The sequence below is a fragment of the Crinia signifera genome, chromosome 8 (genome assembly GCF_055691185.1).
Source record: "Crinia signifera chromosome 8, ASM5569118v1, whole genome shotgun sequence".
In the NCBI taxonomy this organism is placed as follows: Eukaryota; Metazoa; Chordata; class Amphibia; order Anura; family Myobatrachidae; genus Crinia; species Crinia signifera.
In genome coordinates, this window is record NC_139224.1 from 136,863,362 (window position 1) to 136,889,785 (window position 26,424).

At 45.1% G+C, this 26,424-nt stretch overlaps 1 long non-coding RNA gene across 1 annotated transcript in view; it reads right to left on the bottom strand.

Annotated features, from left to right (window-relative positions):
- Positions 1 to 1,051: 1,051 nt before the first annotated feature.
- Positions 1,052 to 26,424, bottom strand: part of LOC146027107 (uncharacterized) — a 28,600-nt gene continuing 3,227 nt past the window's right edge. Inside the window, exons 2-3 of the long non-coding RNA XR_014454672.1 lie at positions 2,563 to 2,748; positions 1,052 to 1,182 (exon numbers count right to left, since the gene is read on the bottom strand). This is a non-coding gene — a long non-coding RNA (uncharacterized LOC146027107). The remainder of the gene's footprint in view (positions 1,183 to 2,562; positions 2,749 to 26,424) is intronic.

The window sequence follows — 26,424 nt, forward strand, 5'->3', positions numbered from 1 at the left end:
GTAAGCAGGATAGAACGTGCATGCACTGTCTATATTTGTGGGCGATAGTGATGTGCAGGGCTGCGAACCACAATAGCTATAGGGTGTACAAAGGGAGCGATCCGAGCTTCATTTCTAAGTGTCCTAGACAGATCGCTTAGAAATAGGGCATAAATCGCCCGTGTGTTTGCCCCTCACCTGCATCATCCCACTGGTTTCTCTGCAGTCATTCCTGTTAGACAGACAATAATCAGATAAGTAACGTTAGACTATTGTATAGTGACAATATAACAATGTACAGATATGTTTCTATCAAACACCAATACATATATTTCTAGTGATAACAGGTATAGAAAGTTCTGGCCGAGTCCACTTAGTGCCCCATGCCTATGTGATATGTTGTGTATATCTATAAGATGTATGTAAGTAATGCATGTAGTCTTATTTACAAATGTCTATACAATTGCCAAGCAAGACCTGAGCAGCCATTGTTACACAGACACATCAGTATTAAGGCCCATAGACACTGGGCGACTTTAAGCTGAAAGTCGCTCAAAACAGCAGGTTTGAGCGGCTTTCAGCTCAAAGCCGCCCAGTGTATATGCCCGGCGATGAGCGGTGAGCGATGCTGCATGCTCCCGCATCATCGCCAGGAAAGCCGTTCATCTGCTGCTATTACAAGCAGATGAGCGGCTTTGAGGACGGCTTTGCATAGCTCTGCACTATGCAAAGCCGTCCTCCCCCGCCGGGCAGGGGGAAAGCCGCCCAGTGTGTATGGACTGAGCGGCTTTCACCCTCAGCAATGATAGCGATCATTGCTGTGCACACCGACTGGGCATAATAGCCCAGTGTGTATGGACCTTTAGGACACATATGACAGGAAATGGCAGAATGGTTACATGTTCTTGGAATGGGGAATGTAATGTGAGACACACAACAGATCCCAGATAGAATGTCAGTAGTAACATACTGTAGCCATGGAGAAATCCCTTTATATTCTTCTGTGCCGGCAGCAGAAATGTTTGTACAATGATTGTATTGAGCAACTGTGCTGAATAATTACATCCAAATACCTTTTTCAGCTTGTCAATAACCATCTGGGCCAAGAACCAGGAGTTACTGACAGCATTCGCCACCACCCCTTCTTCCAGCACATTGACTGGGTCGCCATGGAATCCCTTGGGATGGAGCCCCCATACTTCCCTGTAAGTATAAAACAGAACTTCCATGAGCTACTCATTGCTGGTCAGCAGATAATGTATAAGTGCCAAACACATACTTGGGGTGTGGATTAAGGGATCGGCTCTGTCTATATAGACAGCCATTATGTCAGCATGCAATAGGCTGACAGGGCCACTAATTAGGCAGTGTCTAGGATAGACAGGGTGAAATGTTTAACTGACAAATTGTCAAGTTTTAGTCATTTTAGCCCTACTCCACCCCCTAATGCCTAACCCTAACTATCCACCCCAGTGTCTAAGCCTAACTCTCCCCTTCTGCAGCCTGACCCTGACCTTAATCCTAACTGCCCCCTAGTACCTAACCCTAACTGTCCTCTTCTGCAGACTAACCCTGACCTTAATCCTAACACTACCTGAGAGAGCTCAATAAGATTTGGCACATGATGTGCCTTTTTATACACACGAATTACATGGGATTTATCACACACAATCTCGGAGATCTGCAGGCAGGGGGTGTATGAATAGAAAAATACTATTCAAAAGATCAGGTGGCTGCTGATTGGCTGAAAGAGATCTCTCATCCAAACAGTGGCCACCCAGTCTTTTGAATAGGATTTTTCAATTCTCCTCGCCACCTGCCGCACCCTGGATGTCCTGCTGACTGCTGCACATAAGATGTATTTAATGTGCAGCCCGTCCGAGCTCTGATCCGATGCTCACGGGACTGCGCATCGGATCCGATAGGATGTCACAGACAATCTGCTGGATCCTCTGGCCCAAATCGCGTAGCGTATGAGGGCCTTAACAGTGTAAAGTTCCCTAAAGTTATTCTTGTGCTCAGGGTTACATAAAGATCACTGACAAAGACACATTTTTAGTTTTCTTTCTAGCAGGGGACACACAAGTAGAAAGGACATAATTACTATGTTACCAATACTTTCTTATTGTCCCAGATGTGAGCTCCGTTACATCTTCTGACATTTTTCTAATATAATTGATAATCCTGCGCCTCATAATAAGCTGACAAGGAGACAAAGTGGACTATAGAGCACAGGTTACACTTTCCATAGTGAGCTTCTGGAATGTCATTTTCCTCTCTGCACTTCTAGAGTATATAGATATCTCTTGATAGCACAGAGTAGATGAACACCTATAATTGCACCATAGCGACCTCACATCTACTGCAATGCTGTGCATATATATATATATATATATATATATATATCCACAGAATCGGGCGGAACTCACGGAAATAATGAGAAGGACACGCAAGGGGCGCTTAACGATTCAATCTTCACAGATTTTCATCAGAAGCGATACAAACATGCAATAAACAAGAATAAATACCTTCACCAGCCCCGTGTTAGCACAGTCCGCGCCTACAGCCCGCGTTTATGCTCACCTGCATGCTGACTCGTCGCACGTCGGATGACGTCACGGGTATCCGGTTGCTAAGGAACAGCCGGCTGCTTGCATACCACAAGTCGCAGCCACTTCCTGCTTCCAGCATCCCGCACTATCCAATCAGAGGCACGGTGTAGCCATAGTGATGGCGTTAGCTTCCCGCAGTTGCATAGAGGCCGCAGCACTGTGAGAGACAAAAAAACTTATAATTACATGTTTTAGGCAAAGATGGAATAATCTAAACATGAGAAGTGAAAAAACGGCAAAAATGAATAAGACATGTTAAGCAAATAGGCACTGTCAGCAAAGAGAAACTTTTATAAAGGCAAAGTGGAGTTAGAGAAAACAATTCAAATTCAATTGCTCATTCAGCCCAAACGCGCTGATAGTGTTCAACATGTATGTCCATCGGGCCTCCTTTTGAAGAAGTGCCTTGGCTCTATCACCCCCAAGAATGTTGAATGGCACATGGTTGAATGGCACAAACAAGAAGTTTGCTAAATGCCTCTGTCTGTCTTATGTCCTCTACCAGTCCTATGGTAGATGTAATAATCACTGATATACACTTTTACTTCTTATTTCTGTAGGCATTCTTTCCACCCTCTGCCTCCAGTAATAACCATCTAGAACTAATGGAGGCAGAAGAGGCCAATTACCCACCAATTACAGCGGCGGAGCAGGCAAATTTTACGGGTTTCTCGTCAATTACCTCCAGCTGGAGAAGCTTCCCAAATCCACCTGGTCTAAGTTCATCTAGTGAGGCAGAGGCACTGCTGGATGCGACCATGCCTGGTTCTGCATGTAAGTACATTATAACTTCATTTTTCTTATTATTTTTAACCATGTTTGATTGAAGACTTCAACTTTAAATGGGGGCATGATAAAGAAAGTAAAAGGGAGCTAGATCTGGGTATAGCAGTATTATAATAACCAATAATACATGTTCAGAATGGAAAGTTGTACACTAAAGGGGCGTACACCCGGGGAGATTTCAGGTCATTCTCTCAGTGATCTCACTAGAAAATGCCCCTACATTTGCTGGTGAATTTATTCCAGCACTACATTATGTATGCGGCATGTAATATACATAGATGGTATGTACAGCAAAAGGATTAATCAGTGCATTGGAATACATGTATGATAGTAGTAATGCAGAGAACTCAGTGTACATATATCCCTATGGAGCGAAGGAGAAATAAACTAAGTTCTCTGCATTACTACTATCCTGTAGGGTGGGGGAATTCTGTGATTCTCTTGCCTTGTTTAGCCCCTCCGTTGCCTGAACTAGCCCCTCCCTTGCCTGAACTAGCCCCACCCTTGCAAGCACTTGCAATGGACCAATAAGGTCCAAATGGACCAATCATTTGAGCAACTTGGCACTTTTGTGTACCACATATTTATTTCCTACCTGCTATTCATTATGATCACCCTGGGCCTGATTCAGACCTGATCTCTATGCAGTGTACACTCGCTGCCTAGTGAAAGGGTAAGCACCACCCCAACTAACACGCTGGGCATTCCAATGGTACCTCCATCCAGGTGTCTCTGATCTACGAGCGCTGGAGAAATCATTCGATGGTTGCCGACCATCGAGTGATTTCACCCCGGCAGCGAACGGATTATTATGCATATCATCCATTCGCAGCCGTACCGGGGATCGTGGCGTGCAGTGTGTGTGTGTGGGGGGGAGCACGGCAGGCACTGCGGACAAAGTTTGGTCCACACGCAACGCTGTGAAATTCATCTCATGGGACCAGAAAAAGGTCTTTACTGAGAACCTGTAAAAGAAAGATCCGTAAGCAGGGAAGAGATTTTGCGACCTCTCTGTAACTAAAGATACTCAGTCTGTACCCCTTCAGTCTCATTTACATATTATGCGGGAGATTCTCTAAGCGAAAAATGCGGTAAAAACCCCGTTATCTGAGTTTTTACCGCATTTTGGGATGCTGTAAGCATCCCCCGCCGGGTTACCGCGGCGGGGGGCATCGCCAGAAAAATCTGGCGATGCCCCATAGAAGCCAATGGACTTCTATCACAACCCTCCGTCGCCCCGCGCTGACCCCCCGCCGCCCCGCATCGCCCCCTCACCTGTGTCAGGGCAGCACAGCGCAGTGCTGCCCGGACCTGTGACCTCCTCCCTGCACTGATCCTCTTCCGGGTGCAGGGAGGAGAGCCCGGCGCTGCCGGGTGTAGGAGGAAGGGGAGAGCCGCCGGGACCTGCTGGGACCCGGCGACTCTCACTGCAAAGGACAGCTCTTAACGCAAGAGCTGTCCTTTGCCTTAATTATCGCATATGTTACAGCATATGCGATAATTAAATATGCAATGGGCGGCAAAGAGGGGCGGAGATTCTTAGAGAATCTTCCCCTATATCCTGTAAATGCAGCCAGCCAACAATTACTTACAAACACTCTGTCCTATCCACCATTTCCCATTAAGATGTGGCCCCTCCCCATAGAACCCCCTGATGTGCAGGTCCAGGTGCTTACTCTACAGATGAGCGCATTACTGCAAACAGAAGCGTCACAAAGCAGCTTATGCTCTGCAGTCCCGTAATGTTACATTCTAGTAACTTATCCAAGTGTCTATAGATTTCATCGTGGAAACAAAGATTTATATTATGCTATATTGTATCTTGTTATAAATGTGACCAGATTGCACATGGTGTAATAGGTACAATGCACTTTTGCTATCATATAGAACATCAGCTGAAATACAGAAGGTAAGAGGATGGATGTCAACAGGTAAGATTTGAAGGAGTGTGATCTACAGTGGCAAAGGCTACACACCGGTCAGGTAGTATGAGACCTTTGTATTTGGTGGTGACGCTGGTAAGAGCAGTTTGGGAATAGGATGCAGGAGGCAGAAAGCAGGTGGTGGTGGCAAAGAAAGGAGAGGAATGGGATGAAGAAAGCAGGCGGTGGCAGCAAAGAGAGGAGGTGACAGGGAATGAGACGCAGAATATAGGCGGTGGCAGCATAGAAAGGATAGGAGAGGATGGGGAATGAGACGCATTAAGCAGGCGGTGGCAGTAAATAGAGGAGAAGAGGTGACAGAATGGGATGAAAAATGCAGGCGGTGGCAGTAGAGAGAAGAGAGGAAGTGAAGGAAGAGATGAAGCAGGCGGTGGCAGAAAAAAGTTGAAATTTACATTTGAAAAAAATTTTAAGCATATAAATTATAAGAAATTATAGTGAAAAGATATAGTAGAGTGAGATATATGGTGAGATATAGAGTGAATAAATAAATAAATATATAGTGGATGAATAGATAGATAGGGGAATGCAATAAAGAAAGCAGGCGGTGGAGGTTGAGAGAAGAGAGGAGGTGACGGAAGAGATGAAGCAGGCGGTGGCAGCAAAACAATTTTAAGCATATAAATTATAAGAAATTATAGTGAAAAGATATAGTAAAGTGAGATATAGAGTGAATAAATAAATATATAGTGAATAAATAGATAGATAGGGGAATGCAATAAAGAAAGTAGGCGGTGGAGGTTGAGAGAAGAGAGGAGGTGACGGAAGAGATGAAGCAGGCGGTGGCAGCAAAAAAATTTTAAGCATATAAATTATAAGAAATTATAGTGAAAAGATATAGTAGAGTGAGATATATAGTGAGATATAGAGTGAATAAATAGATAGTTGATGAATAGATAGATAGGGGAATGCGATAAAGAAAGCAGGCGGTGGAGGTTGAGAGAAGAGAGGAGGTGACGGAAGAGATGAAGCAGGCGGTGGCAGTAAAAAATATTTTAAGCATATAAGTTATAAGAAATTATAGTGAAAAGATATAGTAGAGTGAGATATAGAGTGAATAAATAAATATATAGTGAATGAATAGATAGATAGGGGAATGCAATAAAGAAAACAGGCGGTGGAGGTTGAGAGAAGAGAGGAGGTGTCGGAAGAGATGAAGCAGGCGGTGGCAGCAAAACATTTTTAAGCATATAAATTATAAGAAATTATAGTGAAAAGATATAGTAGAGTGAGATATAGAGTGAATAAATAAATATACAGTGGATAAATAGATTGATAGGGGAATGCAATAAAGAAAGCAGGCGGTGGAGGTTGAGAGAAGAGAGGAGGTGACGGAAAAGATGAAGCAGGCGGTGGCAGCAAAAAAATGTTTTAAGTATATAAGTTATAAGAAATTATAGTGAAAAGATATAGTAGTGTGAGATATATAGTGAGATATAGAGTGAATAAATAAATATATAGTGAATGAATAGATAGATAGGGGAATGCAATAAAGAAAGCAGGCGGTGGAGGTTGAGAGAAGAGAGGAGGTGACGGAAGAGATGAAGCAGGCGGTGGCAGCAAAAAAAAAACATTTTAAGCATATAAATTATAAGAAATTATAGTGAAAAGATATAGTAGTGTGAGATATATAGTGAGATATAGATTGAATAAATAGATAGTTGATGAATAGATAGATAGGGGAATGCGATAAAGCAAGCAGGCGGTGGAGGTTGAGAGAAGAGAGGTGGTGACGGAAGAGATGAAGCAGGCGGTGGCAGCAAAAAACATTTTAAGCATATAAGTTATAAGAAATTATAGTGAAAAGATATAGTAGAGTGAGATATAGAGTGAATAAATAAATATATAGTGAATGAATAGATAGATAGGGGAATGCAATAAAGAAAACAGGCAGTGGAGGTTGAGAGAAGAGAGGAGGTGTCGGAAGAGATGAAGCAGGCGGTGGCAGCGAAACATTTTTAAGCATATAAATTATAAGAAATTATAGTGAAAAGATATAGTAGAGTGAGATATAGAGTGAATAAATAAATATACAGTGGATAAATAGATTGATAGGGGAATGCAATAAAGAAAGCAGGCAGTGGAGGTTGAGAGAAGAGAGGAGGTGACGGAAAAGATGAAGCAGGCGGTGGCAGCAAAAAAATGTTTTAAGTATATAAGTTATAAGAAATTATAGTGAAAAGATATAGTAGAGTGAGATATATAGTGAGATATAGAGTGAATAAATAAATATACAGTGGATAAATAGATTAATAGGGGAATGCAATAAAGAAAGCAGGTGGTGGAGGTTGAGAGAAGAGAGTAGGTGACGGAAAAGATGAAGCAGGCGGTGGCAGCAAAAAAAATTTAAGCATATAAATTATAAGAAATTATATTGAAAAGATATAGTAAAGTGAGATATATAGTGAGATATATGGCCAAATGTAATATGGTGAGAGTTTCAGAAAGTGAGAGATTTTGGGAGAGTTTTCCCCCTTTTTTTTTAAAGCAGCAATCAACTACATGGCAAAATCAACCTGGTTTTGCAGTGTAATTGATTGCTGCTTTAAAAAAAGGGGGAAAACTCTCCCAAAATCTCTCACTTTCTGAAACTCTCACCGTATTACATTTGGCCAAGAGAGTGAATAAATAAATATATAGTGGATGAATAGATAGATAGGGCAATGCGATAAAGAAAGCAGGCGGTGGAGGTTGAGAGAAGAGAGGAGGTGACGGAAGAGATGAAGCAGGCGGTGGCAGCATACAATTTATTTAAGCATATGTTATAAGAAATTATAGTCAAAAGATATAATAGAGTGAGATATATAGTGAGATATAGAGTGAATAAATAAATATATAGTGGATGAATAGATAGATAGGGGAATGCAATAAAGAAAGAAGGCGGTCGAGGTTGAGAGAAGAGAGGAGGTGACGGAAGAGATGAAGCAGGCGGTGGCAGCAAAAAAATTTGAAGCATATAAATTATAAGAAATTATAGTGAAAAGATATAGTAGAGTGAGATATATATAGTGAGATATAGAATGAATAAATAAATACATAGTGGATGAATAGATAGATAGGGGAATGCAATAAAGCAAGCAGGCGATGGAGGTTGAGCGAAGAGAGGAGGTGACGGAAGAGATGAAGCAGGCGGTGGCAGAAATTTTTTTTTTAAGCATATAAGTTATAAGAAATTATAGTGAAAAGATATAGTAGAGTGAGAGTGAGATATATATAGTGAGATATAGAGTGAATAAATAAATATATAGTGGATGAATAGATAAGATAGGGGAATGCAATAAAGAAAGCAGGCGGTGGAGTTTGAGAGAAGAGAGGAGGTGACGGAAGAGATGAAGCAGGCGGTGGCAGCTAAACATTTTTTTTTTCAAGATTAAAATTTTATTGAAATTTTCAAACATGTCAAAACAGACATTATGATAAGGAATACATAATAAAGAGGGGGGAGGGGGAAGAAAAAAGAAAAGACAAGGGAGGGGGGAGTGGAGGGATGGGGAAGGGGAGGATAACAACACTGTAGATGAAGTAGGACATACAGTTTATAAGTAGGTACAGGCAGTGCTCGAAGTGGAAATTATGAAAGTGGGGGTATGGAAAGGGGGCGTGGCCACTGAAAAAGGGGGCGTGTCTTTAAGTGTAGCATACCATACCCCTTATATACCACACTAGTAGGACCCCTTATACTACAGTATTTAGTACTAGTGCCCCTTGCACATTGTGCCACACTGTATGAGCCAAAATTCAAGGACAGCAAGGACAAATGGACAGAGTGACAGAAGAGAGAGACTGACAGCGGGAACACAGAGAGAAAGTGACAGGGACAGCCACATATGTATATTGGGCATCACCGTTTGTGGCAAATGTATAATGAGCATTACTGTGTTTGGCATATGCTCATTATAGATTTGCCACACACCATGATGCCCAATATACATTTGCCACACACCGTGATGCCAAATATACATTTGCCACACACCGTGATGCCCAATATACATTTGCTACACACAGTGATGCCCAATATACATTTGCTACACACAGTGATGCCCAATATACATTTGCTACACACCGTGATTCCCAATATACATTTGCTACACACAGTGATGCCCAATATACATTTGCTACACACAGTGATGCCCAATATACATTTGCTACACACCGTGATGCCCAATATACATTTGCTACACACCGTGATGCCCAATATACATTTGCTACACACCGTGATGCCCAATATACATTTGCTACACACAGTGATGCCCAATATACATTTGCTACACGCCGTGATGCCCAATATACATTTGCTACACACCGTGATGCCCAATATACATTTGCTACACACAGTGATGCCCAATATACATTTGCTACACACAGTGATGCCCAATATACATTTGCTACACACCGTGATTCCCAATATACATTTGCTACACACAGTGATGCCCAATATACATTTGCTACACACAGTGATGCCCAATATACATTTTCTACACACTGTGATGCCCAATATACATTTGCTACACACCGTGATGACCAATATACATTTGCTACACACCGTGATGCCCAATATACATTTGCTACACACAGTGATGCCCAATATACATTTGCTACACGCCGTGATGCCCAATATACATTTGCTACACACCGTGATGCCCAATATACATTTGCTACACACAGTGATGCCCAATATACATTTGCTACACACAGTGATGCCCAATATACATTTGCTACACACCGTGATGCCCAATATACATTTGCTACACACCGTGATGCCCAATATACATTTGCTACACACATTGATACCCAATATACATTTGCTACACACCGTGATGCCCTATATACATTTGCCACACACCGTGATTCCCAATATACATTTGCTACACACCGTGATGCCCAATATACATTTGCCACACACTGTGATGGGTGAGAAGGAGGTTTAGCAGAGGAGAGGAGTAGTGGAAGTGGAAAATGTGGAGAGGAGGTAGGGGGAAGGGTAGGAGGTATGGAGGAGGAGGAGCGGAGAAGAGAGAGCCGTACAAGTGGGAGCTGTGTACCTCCTGATGCCAGCGGCAGACACCTCTGGCTGACGCTGTTAGGAGGCCGTGCACAGGGAGGGCAGAAAGGGGCTAGTAGGCAGCCAGACCATATAGAGTGGCAGGTGTGCACTGGGTGATGGGAAGGACACAGCAGACCAGGACGCAGCTTCCACTTACCGGTAGCAGCGCAGACTTCCGCACAGGCTCCCGTCACCTGTCCCCATCACGCTGCCGGGCATCAGCTGCACTTCATCTTCTATATCCCCAGTAAGGCTCCCATCATCCTCCATGCGCGCTCCCAGCTGGGCTCCCTGTCAGTGCCTCGACCTAGATAACCACCGATAGGTTTGAAAGGTAAAAAGGGAGTCTAGAGGGTGTAGATCCAATTACCACTTCTCAAAAAGTCCTGTGAATGTACAGGGGTGCAGAGGGGACTATAGCAAAATCTCAATGCCACTGGTCAGTGTCCCAGATATTCACCCTTTTGTGGGAGGCTGCTGTTCCAGACTGGCTGGGGGAAAGGTAGAAGTGTAAACAGTGCCTACTTCACCCTCTATAAAGAAAGTCAGTCACTGTGGGGTAAGGGCAGAGACCAGTGACAGTTCTCCCCGTGTAGCTCACCTCAGATATTGGTGTTCTTACTCCAGCTGCTTCAGGAGAGGGTAGGGAGCTGCAGAGGAGATGACCGTAGTAGGGTTAAAATCCAGCAAAGCCTCTGCCTCCTGTGGTGTGTCTGGGGTGAAGCAGGCAAGATGTCCGCCGCTGCAGACTGCGGGCCAAAGAGCTCTGCTGGATGGAGCCCCAGGGACTGTGAGGGCACCAGCTGGTGATCCGGAGCCTGTCCCCGCAGCCACCGTGTCCCAGGATCCCATACAGTATGGAAGGGGACCTCCGGCGGCCAAAACGAAGCGTTTCCTGCGGATCCGGCAGGGGGACCGCAGAAATCTAGGCCCCGGCTTCAGGAGCACTGAAGGCCGCAACCTGCAAGAGCGACGGAAGCGCTCCCCGGCTCTGCATCCCTTCAGTATTAGCATCGGTGAGGCTGGACCGAGGTGAGGACTCGCTGAGGGTGTAGGGGAGACCAATTCTGAGGTTATAAAATCCGGAGCCTCGGGGAACTTCTCTCCTCCGACGCCAGGCCACGCCCTCATTTAATCTCCGGAGGCTTTTCGAAAAAAAAAAAAAAAATAGTGCCCGAAGTGAAGTGCCGGTATGCCATACCGTTGTATACCGGCCCACTTCGAGCACTGGGTAGCGGTATAAAGATAATGCATTACACACAGCATTGAGAAAGGAGACATGACAATTTCTAGACAGATAAGAAAAGGCTATCATAATATATAAAATCTAGGCTAGAAATCTTAGGTAGGTTTGGACAATTTATATGCCATCCAGGCCATCCACTTTGCCGATGGGGACAGAGAAGATATGGCGCAAGCAGAACCCTCTGTTTCAAACCGGTAATGGTCGTGTACTGCTTCTTTGATAGTTAAGATCGTAGGAACTAAAGGAGTCTGCCAGTGACTAGCCATAAATAGTTTGGTAGAGATTAAGATATGTCCCAACACATAATGAACATCTTTATGGATGTGGTTTGGAAATAGATGAAATAGTGCTATCTTCGGATGTGGAGATATGACAAACCCCGATATGCCCGAGAGTAGCTTAAATACTTTGTCCCACATCCCCTTCAGCTTTGGACATGACCAGAAATATGATACAATGTTCCCACTCCCCTGCACTGTCTCCAGCATGTGCTATCAGTAGATGGCCACATAGAATGTAGGAGGGCCGGGGTAAGGTATAGTCTATGGGTCAATTTGTAATATTGTTCTATGTGCGATTGGCATTTAGATATATGGAAACAATTGTAGTAAACTGTTTTCCATTCAGCTTCGGATAACGAAACCTGCAAATCTCGTTCCCATTTACCTTGAAAATTCAATTTATTAGGCTGTTGTGGGTCTGTAAGTAGGTTATACCACCAGGTTATGGAGCAAATCTATGGGAGATGAATTTGGACAAAGGTCCTACTTTATGTGGAGAGGGGCTCGTGCTCTGCAGCCAATGTCATACCTGGAGATATTTGTAAAAATGCTTGGTGGGAATGGAGGAGTTTTGGACATCACTAAATGGGATTAAAGTGCCCTCTTTAAGGAGAGAGTCTAATGTCAATATACCCCGAGCTATCCACAGGTCCAGTGACAGGTCTGGAATCATATGGGCCAATCCCGGAAGGGACAGGTCGGGGGAAGGGAGAGTGATTTCGATGTGAGAATGTTCGATACACTTAGGGGCTGCAGATGGGGGAAGCCACAAAATATCAGTGATAGCTAACGGTAAGGCAAGACCCTGTTCTAGCAAGACCCAGGGTTTGACATTCTCTCTAACAAACCACTCGTGGAGTGGGGACAAAATACAGGTCACTTGATAAGAAAGAAGGTTGGGGAACGCCAATCCCCCTTTTGATTTAGGAAGGCACATTATACTTCTGGCTAATCTAGGCTTTTTGCCTCTCCAACTATATTTTGTGAATATCCCATTGAATTTGGTTAGTAGATGTTTTGGGAGGAGGATGGGAATGGTCCTAAAAAGATATAGCAACTTAGGGAGTAAGATCATTTTAAGAGCTGATATGCGGCCTAGCCATGATGTCTCAAGAAGCATCCAATCCTTTGTCATCTGGGAGAGTCTACTTAGTAATGGTAGGTAATTGGCAGAGATTATGTCCGAGATTTTAGGGGTGATTTGAATACCTAAATATTTAATGCTCAATGACTGCCACGCATAGCCGTAGCTCGCCTTAAGTTCTTTCGACTGTTGTTCTGGTATATTATTAATGGGTAAAGCTTCTGTTTTCGAGCTATTTAATTTATAGTATAAACTGAAGAGTAGGTATGCAGTATCCTATGGAGAGAGGTTAGGGATGTGGAAGGATTAGTAATTGTGAGTAGGACGTCGTCCGCAAATAAAGATATCTTATAAGAGCGCCCCAAATAGGACTGGGCCTTCTATGTCGGGGGCCGATCTAATGGCTTCCGCCAGTGGCTCAATTGCAAGTACAAACATGAGCTGAGATAGCGGGCTCCCCTGCCGGGTACCATTAGAAATTGTAAACGTGGACGAGAGCATACCATTTACAAAAACTTTGGCCGATGGATTGGAGTATAGGGCCATAATAGAGGATAAGGCCCTACCTCCAAATCCAAATTTGCGGAGGACAGCTTGTAGGTAGCCCCAATGGAGTCTGTCAAACGCCTTCTCCGTGTCCAACGACAGGACCAAAAGCGGCTCCGCCGTCCTAGAGAAGGCGTCCAACAGATGTATAGTTCTCCTCGTAATATCTGGGGCCTGGCGTCCCATCACAAAACCCACTTGATCTTGGTTAATTAAGTATGGAAGGATCTTATTAAGCCTATTCGCAATCAATTTAGCATAGATTTTCACATCAGTATTTAGAAGGGCTATGGGGCGGTAATTCATTACAATTATAGGATTTTTACCTAGTTTTGGAAAGGTCACAATTCGGGCCTCCAACATCTCAGTTGGGAAAGAGCCCTGCTTCGATGCTTCATTAAAGAGAGGGGCTAGCAACGGAGGTAGTCGGTCTCGGTACATTTTATAAAATTTATTGATATAACCATCTGGGCCAGGGGCTTTTTCAGACGGCAAGTTATCGATAACTACACGGATTTCCTCTTCCGATCATGGACGCTCAAGGAAATTTAAAGTGGTCTGGTCCACTGAGGGTAGATCAATGTGTATTAAAAAGGAATCTATAGCTTCTGAATTGGGTTGAGGTGTAAGGGGGTCTTGGCGAAGGTTATATAATGATGCATAATATTCTGCGAAAGAATTGGCAATAACTAGAGGATCTGTTACTGTGACTCCCTTCACGTTAGTAATTTGCTTAGTGCGTTCCAACGTTTGTTTCCCTTAGTTTTCTCGCTAGCAATCTACCTGCACTGTCTCCTTGGGAATAAAATGTCTGCTTCATCCTAAATTAGTTTTTTCGTACCTCAGACATAGAGAGAGTATTCCACACATCTCTTGTCCTGAGAAGCTCCCTGTACAAAGAACGGTTAGTAGGGTCTAGTTTAAGTTTATGCTCTGGGGGGCAATTTGATTAAACATAAATCCCAGGTAAGCAATATAGCTGAATGATCAGACCATGCGATCGGCAGTATATCCGCAGACTCAATCTGCTGGAGGGTCCTCCCATCCGAAAGAGACAAGTCAATCCTAGAAAAGGATCTATGGACTGCAGAATAAAAAGTGTAATCCCTGCCACTAGGATTCCTCTCTCTCCACACATCATAAAGGCCAAACTCACATAAAATGCGCTGGAATGCTTGTGATTTGGTTCTCTTAGGGGGCACAGCCGGTCTAGATCGGGGGTTGATTTGTCCATGTTAGGATCAAGAACTAAATTGAAATCCCCCAATATAATCAACAAACCTTTATATGACGAGTGGAGAGTCTAGCAAAATTTTCGTATAAATGGGATTTGTTTAGTGTTTGGGGCGTTATCGTCAATTTTTCCCATAACTATTAGATACCGTCTTCTGGATCTGCAATCTGTTGTGCGAGTGAAAAATTGCACCTCTGTGAAAAAAGAAGGGCCACTCCAGCCTTCTTATTGGGGCCATTGGCTGTGATGCAATGTGGAAATTTATTATTATAAAAGCGAGGTGGGGCAGAGGCGGGGAAATGTGTCTCTTGGACTGCCACAATGTGGGCTTTAATTATAGTGAAATGCGTCAACGCCATTTTCCGCTTATTGGGGAAATTTAGGCCCTTGACATTCAGAGACAATATTTTAAGCTTATTTGGGGTCATAAGTAAACATATACCATAGCTTTAGGAGTACCATAGGCATAATAAGTATTCCAGACCTCTTGGACCAAAACAGCTCGGGGACTACAAGCAAAATGCACATCAAAAACTTCGCTAAATATACCTGTTTCAAGAGCATTAAGACTAGGTCCAATATTGTACATCGAAGACTTATAGTGTTAAATCCAGTGTACCTAAATGCTGTATGAGTGTTGCATAGGGGGTGATAATTCAGGAATGAGATTAAAAGGGGTAGACATTGGGCTAACAGCCCGGTAGGGTAGGAAAAATACAGTGTAGGAAAAATACAGTGTGGGAAAGAAACAAAGAAAGAGACACCGTACAGGTGTTTGAAAAGGCCGCCCAGGTTGGCAGCACATAGGGGCGTGGGTATTAGTACAAGGGTGCACCGAAGAGTCTCGACAATAGGTGTAATGTACACGATGATGCAAATATAAATGGCACATCAGTGAGGTAGCAAATTGGGGATGGGTGTGTATGTGCCACTAAATCGTATTATTGCATGGGTCTTCAAACTGCGGCCCTCCAGATGTTGTGAAACTACAAATCCCAGCATGCCTTGCCACAGTTTTAACACTCCCTTATAGCAAAACTGTGGCAAGGCATGCTGGGATTTGTAGTTTCACAACATCTGGAGGGCCGCAGTTTGAAGACCCATGGTATTATTGTAACATGCAAAGTCCGACCTGAGCTTCTAGGACAACCTACTCAAGGACATGAGAAAATATCGTAGTCCATTGTAAGAGGAAATGAAGGATGTAAGTGAGTGAACAAGAGTATAAGACATGCTAACTAAGCTAAACATAACTATATTAATAATAAGCATAGATACACTAATAACCCTCCAGTGGTGAATCCTCCGACCGAGGCAGGCGGGAAGGCCCAGACCATGTCCACTACCGAACATTTAAACGGATGGTGTTCCACACCCCGCCCCAGCCCGAGCCACCAAATGGAGGAGAACTAGGCCCCAAACTGCAACTTTTCAAAACATACCAAAGTAACCATCACAATCAACAGGAAGGGGCAATCTGGGAACTGAGAAAAGCAAATGCTTTACATTCAAGCATTATGTTTAGCTGTAGACCAGTCTTGCGCCACTCTGTTGGTAGAAGGCGCGCAAAGGGTAACGTTCCAATCCGCTAGAATCTTCTCCCCCACTGATGGAGATGTGATAATGGTTGTGGTCTCATTACGTCTCACTATCAGTTTTGTCGGGAAGCCCCAACAATAGGGGATGTCTGCATTATTTAGGGATCTGGTGATTGGTGCGAAAGACCATCTCATAGCCAGGGTAGAAGCGGAGAAATCTGCAAAAAACTGTAAGTCTCCCAAATGATTCAGAGTCATCTGAAGATCTCGCTGCTCACAGAACACGCTCTTTTATGTGGAAGTAATGGAACCTCATCAAAGTATCTCGGGGGGCTCCCTGCGGAGCGTTTTTAGCCTTAGGGATACGATTAATGTGATCCAAGAGGAAATCAGACACGTGTACCGTGGGTAGGAGTTTTGTGAATGTGTCAGTTACGAATTGCACTAGGTTTTCCCTCTGATCTTGAGATTGTTTCTGTGTGACCTGTCCTCCAGGTCACACAGCTTGCCACGTAGAATGGCATTCTCCTCCTGTAATTCTTCATGTAAGACTATCAGCTCATTGTGGGATTTCACCACCTCCCCCATTTTAGTTTCTAGGTGATCGACCCGTTGCTCCACAGCGTCAATAGATTGTTGGTATGATTGAAAAGCTGCTTTGAGTTCCTGCAAGATGTCTGCTTTGAAAGCCTGCAGCAGTTGTTTCATGGCACCAATTGTTAGTGGGTCGTTGTCTCCCATGTTGGGAATAGGAGAAGTGGGTGCCGGAATGGGTTCAGAGGAGGCGTTAGATATTGGAAGCTTTTGTTGAGATGCTGGGACCGGAGACTTGAGTTTAATCCCCTGGATTGGGGACGGGTGTTTGAAGAAAGAAGACTTAGAAGTCCCCGGTACAGCTTTCTGACGCCTAGACGGCATTATGTTAGTAATGATTACAGAAGTGAGATAGGCAAGACAATCTAATGACGCAGGGCGGATAGGAGAATAGAAAAATTGCAGGCCCCTGGCAGAATTACATTAAGTCTGCCTCAAAAGTACAAATCATTGAAGTGTCTAAGAAACGTCCGGTGCCCCCACTTTAGAGAGCCATGGTGGGATTACATATTATCTCTAAGAAAGGAGGTGCCGTTGCCCGGGAAGAAGACACTTTCTGGGGACTTCCTCAGACCCTGTTTTTCGTATTGGGCTCCTCTGGATCATAGTAACATGGGCCCAAGCCTTCAACCTTGCTCTCCTGCCTATGGGATCCCACTGCAGGGGGGTGATAGATTGTATGTGGCTGATCCACAACTTACTCCAAATAGGGTCGGCAATTGTAGGTAGAGACTCACCGGTGGTCCTGCTGGATATTTTTAGGGCAGTTCCCCCTCAGCACTCCTGCCGTAATAGTCAAAATGAAGGCCTCCGTCACCCCGGGTCCTGGCTTCTGTGTAGGCCTCAGCCAGCAAGCATCTGCCCGCTGCCGCCCCAGACACTCAGCCCTGGAGAGATGCCCCCGGCCGTCCCCGGGTGTCCGGAGCAGGCTCTCCACACACCCGGCGCACTCTCCCACCTGGAGGTCGGGTCCCGCCCGTCCCCTGGCTCGCACGCACACAAGGCCGTGGCTCCTGCGGGCGAGTAGGCCGCAATCCACAAGCGGCCACAAGCGACCGCCCCGACTCTGCTGTCTCCCACCAGCGCGGCCGCCTAATGCACGGGGCACTTACAGCTCCCCCAGTGCCAAGGGCTGAACGGCAAGGTGAGATAGCTGCGGGCACCAACCTGGCAGTAAAAGATATAATCCAGGGGTCTCTCCAAGGGGTCTCCTCGGGTCTTGGCAGATGTCCGCTCACCCGGGGAGGCTATGAGGAGTCTTTTGGGCCGCTTCCGCACTTCTCTGGAGCCGCCGAGCAGTACTGGAGCTCGCGTGGCGGCAACAAAGTTAGGCCCCCGCTTCTGCCGCAGACTAGGCCGCGATCAGCGCATCACCACCAGAGGGGACCCCGGGTCTGCAGTCGCCGTCTCCCCTCTCCAGAGGTTCTTAGGAGGTCGGGTGGAGGTATCAGGAGCGGAGGGGACCCCCAAACAGGTGATAATTGGAGGCTATATATCAGCAAAACATTTTTAAGCATATAAATTATAAGAAATGATAGTGAAAAGATATAGTAGTGTGAGATATATAGTGAGATATAGAGTGAATAAATAAATAGATAGTGGATGAATAGATAGATAGGGGAATGCGATAAAGCAGGCGGTGGAGGTTGAGAGAAGAGAGGAGGTGACGGAAGAGATGAAGCAGGCGGTGGCAACAAAAATGTTAAGCATATAAATTATAAGAAATTATAGTGAAGACATGTAAGTGTAAAGGAGCCCATACACGCTCCGTTTTCGCCGGCTCCGTTCTGTACTATGCGATGCGTGCTCCCGCGCATCACATAGTACGGTACAAAAAGTATGTGCTGCACATACTTTTTGTACTAGGTACACATCGTATCGGATCGCAGTGCATGCACAAAGCATGAACAAGGGATGCGATCTGACACGATGTGTGCTGTTTAAGCACACAACGGATCCGATTAATGGACCGTGTATGGGGGGCTTAAGATATATAGTGAGATAGAGAGTTGATAAATAGATAGTGGATGGATGAATATATAGATAGATAGATAGTGAGTAGATAGATAGATAGATAGTGGGTAGGTAGATAGGGGAATGCGATAAAGAAAGCAGGAGGTGGAGGTTGACAGAAGAGAGGACGTGATGTGGAAAGGGATGAAGAAAGCAGGTGGTGGCAGCAGAGACAGTAGGTTACGGGAAATGGGATGCAGGAAGCAGGTGACGGAAGTAGAGAGAGGAGAGGAGGTGACTGAATGGGACAAAGAAAGCAGGCGGTGGCAGCAGGGACAGTAGGTGGCAGGGGATGGGACACAGGAAGCAGATGGTGGCAGCAAAGAGTGGAGGTGATGGTGAATGGGACATAGGAAACAAACGGTGGCAGCAGAGACAGTAGGTGAAGGGGAATAGGATGTAGGAAACAGGTGGTGGCAGTAGAGAGAGGAGCTGACAGAATGGGATGAAGAAAGCAGGCGGTGGCAACAGACAGTAGGTGAAGGGGAGTGGGATGCAGGAAGCAGGCAGTGGCAGTAAAGAGGAGAGTTGGTGACTAAATGGGATGTAGAGAGCAGGCCGTAGCAGCAGAGAGAAGAGAGGAGGTGATGGGGACAGGGATGAAGCAGGCGGTGGCAGCAGGTTTCATATTTTTGTGTCAGTTTATTTTTCATAATACAACAACACAATAAAGGCGTGTGATGGTCTGGCTAGAGGGGGAACGGATGGAGGCCAGGTTTTTTTTTTCTTCATTTCAAAATTTTTGTGATGTTGTATTATGAAAAAAAACAACAACACAAAACATGGCTAGAAAGAGGCAGAAGTGGCAGAGAGAGAAGGTCATGGGAAACTGGAAGCAGAAAGTAGGGGGCAGCAACGGAATGCATAGAGGAAGACATAGGGAATAGGATGCAGAAAGCAGGTGGTGGCAGCAGAGACAGCAGGTGACAGGGAATGGGACACAGGAAGCAGGCAGTGACAGTAGACAGAGGAGAGGAGGTGATGGAATGGAATGAAGAAAGCAGCCGGTGGCAGCAGAGACACTAGGTGAAGGGGAATGGTACACAGAAAACAGGCAGTGGCAGCATTTGAATGAGTGTCTTCTACAGTGGCAAAGGCTACACACAGATCAAGTAGTATAAGACCTTTGTATTTGATGGTGATGCTGGTAAGAGCAGTTTGGGAATAGGATGCAGAAGGAGGCAGAAAGCAGGTGGTGGTGGCAAAGAAAGGAGAGGAATGGGATGAAGAAAGCAGGACCTTCCAGCAAAAGAGAGGAGGCGACGGAATGAGACGCAGAATATAGGTGGTGGCAGCATAGAAAGGAGAGGCGAGGATGGGGAATTAGACGCAGGAAGCAGGCGGTGGCAATAAATAGAGGAGGTGACAGAATGGGATGAAAAATGCAGGCGTGGCAGTAGAGAGAAGAGGAGGTGATGGAAGAGATGAAGCAGGCAGTGGCAGAAAAAAATGTAAATTTATTTGAAATTTTTTTAAGCATATAAGTTATAAGAAATTATAGTGAAAAGATATAGTAGAGTGAGATATATAGTGAGATAGAGTGGATAAATAAATAGATAGTGGATGAATAGATAGATAGATAAAGGAATGCGATTAAGAAAGCAGTAGGTGGAGGTTGAGAGAAGAGAGGAGGTGACGGAAGAGATGAAGCAGGCGGTGGCAGCAAAAGAAAATTTAAGCATAAAAGTTATAAGAAATTATAGTGAAGACAAATATATATATATATATATATATATATATATATATATTAGAGTGAGATATATAGTGAGATAGAGAGTGGATAAATAAATAGATAGTGGATTAATAGATAGATAGATATCTAGTGGGTAAATAGATAGATAGTGGATGAATAGACAGATAGTGAGTAGATAGACAGGTAGATGATAGATAGATAGATAGTGGGTAGATAGATAGACATCTAGTGGGTAAATAGATAGATAGTGGATGAATAGATAGACAGTGGGTAGATAGATAGACAGATAGTGAGTAGATAGACAGGTAGATGATAGATAGATAGTGGGTAGATAGATAGATAGGGAAATGCAATAAAGAAAGAAGGCGGTGGAGGTTGAGAGAAGAGAGGACGTGATGTGGAAAGGGATGAAGAAAGCAGGCGGTGGTAGCAGAGACAGTAGGTTACGGCAAATGGGATGCAGGAAGCAGGTGACAGCAGTAGAGAGAGGAGAGGAGGTGAATGAATGGGACAAAGAAAGCAGGCGGTGGCAGCAGAGACAGTAGGTGGCAGGGGATGGGACACAGGAAGCAGATGGTGGCAGCAAAGAGTGGAGGTGACGGTGAATGGGACACAGAAAACCAACGGTGGCAGCAGAGACAGTAGGTGAAGGGGAATAGGATGTAGGAAACAGGTGGTGGCAGTAGAGAGAGGAGCTGACAGAATGGGATGAAGAAAGCAGGAGGTGGCAACAGACAGTAGGTGAAGGGGAGTGGGACGCAGGAAGCAGGCAGTGGCAGTAAAGAGGAGAGTAGGTGACTAAATGGGATGTAGAGAGCAGGCCGTAGCAGCAGAGAGAAGAGAGGAGGTGATGGGGACAGGGATGAAGCAGGCGGTGGCAGCAGGTTTAATATTTTTGTGTCAGTTTATTTTTTCATGATACAACAACACAATAAAGGCGTGTGATGGTCTGGCTAGAGGGGGAACGGATGGAGGCCAGGTTTTTTTTTCTTAATTTCAATATTTTTGTGATGTTGTATCATGAAAAAAAAAAAAAACACAAGACATGGCTAGAAAGGGGCAGAAGTGGCAGAGAGAGAAGGTGATGGGAAACTGGATGCAGAATGTAGGGGGCAGCAGCAGAAAGCATAGAGGAAGACATAGGGAATAGGATACAGAAAGCAGGTGGTGGCAGCAGAGACAGTAGGTGACAGGGAATGGGACACAGGAAGCAGGCAGTGACAGTAGACAGAGGAGAGGAGGTGATGGAATGGAATGAAGAAAGCAGGCAGTGGCAGCAGATACACTAGGTGACGGGGAATGGTATGCAGACTATAGGCAGTGGCAGCATTTGAATGAGTGTAATCTACTCTGGCAAAGGCTACACACAGGTCAAGTAGTATAAGACTACAAGTATTTGATGGTGACGCTGGTAAGAGCAATTTGGGAATAGGATGCAGAAAGCAGGTGGTGGTGGCAAAGAAAGGAGAGGAATGGGATGAAGAAAGCAGGCGGTTGCAGCAAAAGAGAAAAGGCGACGGGGAATGAGACGCAGAATATAGGCGGTGGCAGTAAATAGAGGAGAGGAGGTGACAGAATGGGATGAAAAATGCAGGTGGTGGCAGAAGTGAGAAGAGAGGAGGTGACGGAAGAGATGAAGCAGGCGTGGCACATTTTTTTTTATTATTTACATTTGAAACATTTTTAAGCATATACAGTATGTTATAAGAAATTATAGTGAAAATATGTAGTAGAGTGAGATATATAGTGAGATAGAGAGTGGATGAATAGATAGATAGATAGATAGATAAAGGAATGCGATAAAGAAAGCAGGCGGTGGAGGTTGAGAGGAGAGTAGAGGTGACGGAAGAGATGAAGCAGACGGTGGCAGCAAAAAAAAAAATTAAGCATATAAGATATTATAGTGAAGACATATATATTAGAGTGAGATATATAGTGAGATAGAAAGTGGAGAAATAGATAGTGGATTAATAGATAGATAGATAGATAGATAGATAGCGGATAAATAAATAGATAGTGGATGATTAGATAGATAGATAGATAGATAGATAGATAGTGGGAAAATAGATAGTGGATGAATAGATAACTAGATAGATAGATATTATTATTATTATAATTTTATTTATAAGGCACCACAAGTGTTTCGCAGCGCCGTACAAAGGAACAATACAGGGAGACAAAACTTGGCATAACATTGAATAAATAACAAAAATACAGTACAAATAAAGAGCGCCACAGACCAATACACATTACAGCTTAAAAGTAAGTAGTGAGGACTCAATCAACATACAACTAGAGGCCAATGATGGAGATGAGTATGCAGACGAAGATGGTCACTGAGTGTTGGAGTATAGGAGAGCTGTGAGTGAAATGTGAAGATAAGTGGGCTTTGACAACAGGAGGGAAGAGGGCCCTGCTCAGAGGAGCTTACAATCTAGTAGAAAGGGGAGACAGACAGATTACAAGAGGTGCAAGCGAGTGGGTGGTGGTTAGATAGCAGGATGTAAACAGGCAAGGGGTCGGAGAACCAGCTGGTTTATGCAGTGGAAGGGTACGCTTTGATGAATAGGTGAGTTTTCAGTGCCCGTTTGAAACTTTGCAAGGTCGGGGAGAGTCTAATGGAGCGAGGGAGTGAATTCCACTGAAGGGGTGCAGCATGGACAAAGTCCTGTACTCTAGCATGGGAAGAGGTGATCAGGGTGGAGGAGAGACGACAGTCGTCAGCCGACCGTAGAGGGCGGGAGGGTGTATGAATGGAGATGAGTTTAGAGATATATGGAGTAATGGAATTTGAGATGGCCCTGTATGTGAGTGTGAGGTGTTTGAAGAGGATTCTGTAGGGGAATGGAAGCCATTGCAGATTTTGTTGAAGGGGAGTGGCAGAATTAGAGCGGCGGGAGAGGAGGATAAGCCTGGCTGCAGCATTGAGGACAGATTGGAGAGGAGCCAGTTGGGATTGAGCGAGGCCGGTGAGGAGAGCATTACAGTAGTCAAGCCGTGAGATGACCAATGCGTGGATGATCAGTTTAGTTGCACTCTGTGAGAGAAAGGGCCTGATGCGAGCAATGTTGCGTAACTGGAACCGGCAAGAATGGGCCAGGGCTTGGATGTGGGGTGCAAAGGAGAGGGAGGAATCAAGAGTGACACCCAGGCAGCGGAGTTGGGGAACGGGGGAGATGATGGTGTTGTTAACAGTGATAGAGATATTAGTAGGGCACATAGCTCTGGGTGGGGGAAAGATAATAAGTTCGGTTTTGTCCATATTCAGCTTCAGAAATCGCTCAGACATCCAGGTGGAGATGGCAGAGAGGCAGTTGGAAACTTGAGAGAAAACAGTGGGGGACAGATCAGGAGAGGAGAGGTAGATTTGGGTGTCATCCGCATAGAGGTGATATTGGAAGCCAAAGGAGTTAATGCGTGCACCCAGAGAGGAGGTGTACAGAGAGAACAGAAGGGGGCCAAGGACGGAACCCTGAGGGACCCCGACAGGAAGGATGGAAGGTGGTGAGGTGGAGCCAGAGGCAGAGACTGAGAAGGAACGGTTGAAGAGGTAAGAGGAAAACCAGTTGAAGACTGTGCCAGAGAGGCCAATGTTTTGGAGTGTGTGGAGGAGGAGAAGGTGATCCACAGTGTCAAAGGCAGCAGATAGGTCCAAAAGGATAAGCAGGGAGAAGTGACCCTTGGATTTGGCTGACAGCAGGTCATTGGTGACTTTTACTAGGGCAGATAGATAGATAGATAGTGAGTAGATAGATAGACAGATAGTAAGTAGATAGATAGACAGGTAGATGATAGATAGAGAACAGGCCGTGGCAGCAGAGAGAAGAGAGGAGGTGATGGGGACAGGGAAGAAGCAGGCGGTGGCAGCAGGTTTAATATTTTTGTGTCAGTTTATTTTTTCATGATACAACAACACAATAATGGCGTGTGATGGTCTGCTAGAGGGGGAACGGATGGAGGCCAGGTTTTTTTTTTTATTCATTTCAATATTTTTGTGATGTTGTATTATGAAAAAAAAAATAACACAAAACATGGCTAGAAAGGGGCAGTGGTGGCAGAGAGAGAAGGTGATTGGAAACTGGATGCAGAAAGTAGGGGGCAGCAGCAGAAAGCACAGAGGAAGACATAGGGAATAGGATGCAGAAAGCAGATGATGGCAGCAGAGACAGTAGGTGACAGGGAATGGGACACAGGAAGCAGGCAGTGGCAGCAGAGAGAGGAGAGGAGGTGATGGAATGGAATGAAGAAATCAGGTGATGGCAGCAGAGACACTAGGTGACGGGGAATGGCACGCAGACTACAGGCAGTGGCAGCATTTGAATGAGTGTCATCTACAGTGGCAAAGGCTACACACGGGTCAAGTAGTATAAGACCTTTGTATTTGATGGTGACGCTGGTAAGAGCATTATGGGAAAAGGATGCAGAAGGAGGCAGAATGCAGGCAGTGGCGGAAAATAAAGGAGAGGAGGTGATGGAAAGGGATAAAACAAGCAGGTGGTGGCAGCAAAAGAGACGAGGGGATGGGGAATAAGACCCAGAATACAGGCGGTGGCAGGATAGAAAAGAGAGAAGAGGAAAGGGATGAAGAAAGCAGGAGGTGGCATCAGAGACATTAGGTGATGGGGAATGGGATGCAGGAAGCAGGCAGTGGCAGTAAATAGAGGAGAGGAGGTGACAGAATGGGATGAAAAATGCAGGCGGTGGCAGTAGAGTGAAGAGAGGTGGTGATGGGGAAAGAGATGAAGCAGGCAGTGGCAGCAAAGGTGGTGAGGAATGGGATGCAGAATTACAGGCGGTGGCAGCATAGAAAGAAGAGGATAGGAATGGGATGAAGAAAGGTGGCAGCAGAGACAGGAGGTGATGGAGAATTTACAATGTAATATTTGTTTTAATCATAAAAGTTTATTGAAATTATAGTGAAGATATACAAAATTAAATATACAAGTCTAGAAATCAACATACATTTTACTACTTTTATTTTAGTATACTTTTTTATAGGATAGGTGATGTGGAAAGGCATAAAGAAAGCAGGCGGTGGAGGGTGAGAGGATAGAGGAGGTGAGGGGAAAAGGATGAAGAAAGCAGGCAGTGGCAACAGAAACAGTAGGAGCTGGGGAATTAGATGCAGGAAGCAGGCAGTGGCAGTAGAGAGAGGAGAGGAGGTGACTGAATGGGAGGAAGAAAGCAGGCGGTGGCAGCAGAGACAGTAGGTGATGGAGGATGGAATGCAGGAAGCAGGCAATGGCAGCAGAGAGGGAAGAGGAGGTGATGGAATGGGATGAAGAACGCAGGCAGTGGCAGCAAAGACAGTATGTGACTGTGAATGGGATACAGGGACCAGGTGGTGGCAGCGGGTGTGGTATGATTCACCGACAGTCGGGATCCCGACAGTCATTATCCCGACGTCGGGATCCCGACTGCCTGTTCTCAGACAGCGTGGCCAGTGCAACAAAGCCCCTTGCAGGCTCGCTGCGGGCACGGTGGCGAGCTACCTATTCTATTCTCCCTCTATGGGGGTCGTGGACCCCCACGATGGAAAATAGCCGACGGCCGTCGGGAACCCGGCCGTCAGTGTTTTAACAGTCGGGATCCCGACGTCGGGTTAATGACTGTCGGGATCCCGACTGTCGGGACCCCGTCCGGCAGCCGTGGCAGCAAAGAGGAGGCAACAGTGAATGGGACACAGAATACAGGCATTGGCAGCAGAGACAGTAGGTGAAGGGGAATAGGATGTAGGAAGCAGGCGGTGGCAATAGAGAGAGGAGAGGAGGTGACGTGAATGAGACACAGAATACAGGCAGTGGCAGCAGAGACAGTAGGTGAAGGGGAAT